Raw genomic sequence first — 4,185 nt, 5'->3', positions numbered from 1 at the left:
ATATATATACATATATATATGTATATATATATATTAAGACATTTTAATCTTTTCAAATGCTCTGTAGATTTCATACTACTTTTATCCACAAATACATACTGAGTTGGGGGACCTGCCTAAAGTCCAATAGTAAAATCACCTGGTCTGCTCTTAAGTGCAGTCATAGTAGTAGATAGAACATTCCTTGCTGTAAATAAGTAAGGTCATTTCAAAGCCTGTGCAATATTGCTTTCCTGTCTAGAGCTCAACAGTAAAGGAAAGTATCCATCAAAATGTTGGGTATTTGAAGTGGAAGTTTCTGGGTATAACATGTGATGTAGACTCAGGTGGTATTTTGCTGATGCAGACTCCCATGGTGTTTGGCTAAGTCAAGACCCATGGGAGGACACGTGGTGTTTGGAAAGAGTATAAATAGGACTCAATAGACAGTGACAGTGTGCTTTCATAGCTGGCTTTGAAAAGTTTTGTTGGTCTCACATCTTCACTAATCTTTGTTTCACTGATAGAGGCAGGGCAGAGAACTCCTGGTGTCCCCGTAGATTCTGGATGCTCCTGTTGCAGGAAATAATATAAAAGTTAGCCTGCCATCTCTCCTGTTCCCGCTCTAATATCATCTCTCTACCATCTCTCTGTGTTCCCACTCTAATACCAGTACAGACTGGCCACAGCACTATGTCCCAGCTATGTCCGAGCGTGTTCTCACTGCCATGATATTCTCTCCCAGCTAGTGAGTTCATCTCTCTTACATGCAACGCCCCACTCACCCTACAATCAGTCATCTAGTGCCTAGTTACCTGGTAAGAAACATGATTCTTTTTTTTTTTTTTTTTTTTGGTTTTTCGAGACAGGGTTTCTCTGTGTAGCCCTGGCTGTCCTAGAACTCACTCTGAAGACCAGGCTGGCCTCGAACTCAGAAATCCACCTGCCTCTGCCTCCCAAGTGCTGGGATTAAAGGCGTGCGCTACCACTGCCCGGCTAGAAACATGATTCTTAAAGCTTAATTATCCAATCAGATTAATAAAACAATAAGATCACAATTTATACGAAGCCAATACAATAATTTTAGAGCCAATTGATAAAGATAATGTTTTATCCCATTTATTCTAACCTTGTGAAAATCTTAGCTACTTGTGGTTGTTTAAAACCACGTGTGATCAGAATCATCTTCGGGTTTGTCTGCCTCCATGTTAGCTTCTGTAGCTTCCCCTCTGACCTTTCTCACTCTCAAACTTCTAGCTCTGCCTCCCTACTCTCCAATCACAGGCCTGCCACTACCCTAAAGTGATTGGACAGAGAAAAATGCTGCAACATGCTCCTGCAGACTTGTGCCAGGTCTGCAGAGGTTTGGCTATTTCTGTTGGATTGTGCCACCACTGCTGATTTGTGTTTGGTGTCCTGTCACTACTGAACTGGACTGTTGCTATCCTGACAAATGGAGATTGGAATTGCCTCAAAGAACTAAACAGATCCACATCTCCTAGTTTTGTTTACCATCTTTTCTCCTTTGCCTTTGGAGTGTGGGTTAGAAGTGGGGTCGAAACATTTGAAACCCCTTATTAAAAGTAGGTTTAAAAAATCTTAGTGTATAGGTTTTTCCAGTTACTTAAACTTATATACTGGAAAACAATGTTACAACATTGTTTTTATGTCAGTGAATAGCAGTAGAGCATCACAGACGGGGCACACCATATCTATCATCTGAAGCCATTTTAAGCCGAATTCTACTTACTTGTAGTTTCATACCATTATTGGTCACAAAAATTACCTGATACAATTTCAACATCTTTAAGTTGTTGAATGCGTTTGTTTTCTAACAAGCAAGCAAGAAAGAATGTGTACTCTGTTTCCATTGGGTAAGATGTTCTTAATATGTATATCATATCCACTTACTCCTGAATCACGTACGTGCTTTTCTTTTGCAGATTGATTTGGGCATTGTCAAAAGTATGGTATCGCAGTCTATCTTCTACATACATCTCCATTAAGATCTGTTAATATTTGCTTCACTTGTTTAGGTGCATGTATATTTATAAGTGTTACATTCTCTGAGTAAACTGACGCCTTTTCAGTAAACCACCTTTGTTTCAGTTTACTATTTACTTAAACATCTTTTGTCTACTCTAAGTGTATCTCCTCCTGCTCCATCTGGTTTCCATTTGCATGAGACAATTCTGCATCTGTTCACCCCTTACTCTATCATGTCTGGTCCTAGAGTGTGACCAGAAATTAAAGCCATGCACTAGATCAAGTCTCATGTCTATGGCTTTTGGAGCTGACTTGGTATATGTGAAAGCTTGGATGTGCTGTCAACAGATACCAATTTGGAAAACACGGCTGCTAGGGAGCTTATTTTTGAAGATTTACTGGGCGAGGCTCAGTGTTTACATCAAGGGCGAAGTGTGGTGGTTATTTTCCCCAAAGCCTCTTGTTCTTTCTTAGGCAAAGGACTTTTTCTCCACAGTTCTGCCTTGGAACAATAAGGGGTCTTATAAGTAAACTTGTCCTTTTTGCCTTCTTCACTGTATCTCTTCTTTTTATGTATTGTGTGTGTGTGCACTTTAATTAATTTCATGCTTCCACAGCTCTTCTGAGGCAGTGGAACAGCAAAAATCGCTCATCTTCCACTATCTTGTTCATTTTTCTACTGACAGAATAAGAACTGAATGTGTTGATTTGACATGGAATTGGTTGCTACTTACATTTATCCTATCTATTATCTATCATCTATCATTTTATCTGCATATCAATCATCTATATATCATTTATTTATGCATGCTTCTATCTATTTATATACCAATCATTTATCTATCATCTGTCTCTACTTATCTACCTGTTCACATTGATATTGTTTGTTCTCTCTTTTAAAACTAAATCTATTATTTTTTCATTTATGAGAATATTAAAATATGAATTGAATGAGAATTTTAAAATTCTTATTTTAGGGTAGATTAGGCTCCATCTTAAAAAATAATCATAAGTATTGGCAATTAAATTTAAGACCTATTCTGCCTAAAACAATTTGTTGTATATTATTTAATATTCTGAGCAAGTTTATGAATATTGGCTTCTTTAGAAAAGGAATGTATTCCTTTTCTAGAGTAAGGCCTGCCATATAAAATTGTATAAAAAGAAAAATATAAATAGTATCTCTGATTCATCTTATTATATAATATAATAATGAATGCCAACTCTTTGGAAGACTCCTTCTGTGTACGTGTATATGTTCATTTCTATATAATGTATATACATGGGTATATGTATTCCTGCAGATGCACGTATATATGTGCATGATGAGGCCAGAAGTTGGTGTTTATTGTCTTCTTCATTCTCTCTCTACTTCTATTTTAATTATGTATTTGTTGCTGTGCTGACTAGGTTTGTGCCAACTTGACACAAGCTATAGTCATCTTCAAGGAAGGAAACTTAACTGAGAAAATGCCTTTAGAAGAATGGACTATAAACAGTCAAACCTGTAGAGCAGTTTCTTAACTAGTGTTTGATTGACAGGGTTCAGCCCATTGCCAGTGGCCACCCATCAGCTGGTGTTTCTGGGGTTTTTAAAAAAAGCATGCTGTGGAAGTGCTGAGTAAGTCAGGAGAGCAAGCCGTTCATTAATCAGAGCTTCTTCATATTCTCTGTATCTGTTCATGTTTCTAGGTTCCTGAATAGTTAGTATTTCTTCTTTGCCTTCTCCTAAATGGACTGTGATTCTGGATATGTAAGTCAATAAATCTTTTGTTCCCTCAACTTGCTTTTGGTCATATTGTTTTATCACAGCAATAGAAACCATAACTAGGACTGTATCTGTGTTTGGGGATGTGTACATGAGTTCTGCTGCCTTTAGAAGTTGAAGAGGGTGGCATAGCTCCTGATGCTGAATTACAGGTGTTTGTGAGCCACAGAATATATGTCGTGGAACAGAATATGGGTTCTCTGGAAGACAAAATTTATCATTTAACTTCTGAGCCATTTCTCCATCCCTCTACTTTATTTTTTGAGACATGTAAGTGTACATTATTAAAGATACTTTATTGGCATCTATATTATTTACCACCCTTCCAAAGCTTATTATACCCCAATCCTTTCTAACCACCCAAGATTAGGTAAGAGAGAAAGAGGGTTAAAGGGTCAAGAGTCATATACCTCTTTAGACCACTTCTTTCTGCTCAGGAGTGTCTAGTTTTG

This window comes from Mastomys coucha, unplaced genomic scaffold (genome assembly GCF_008632895.1).
Source record: "Mastomys coucha isolate ucsf_1 unplaced genomic scaffold, UCSF_Mcou_1 pScaffold22, whole genome shotgun sequence".
Taxonomy (NCBI): Eukaryota; Metazoa; Chordata; class Mammalia; order Rodentia; family Muridae; genus Mastomys; species Mastomys coucha.
Note: the sequence above shows the minus strand (reverse complement) of the source record.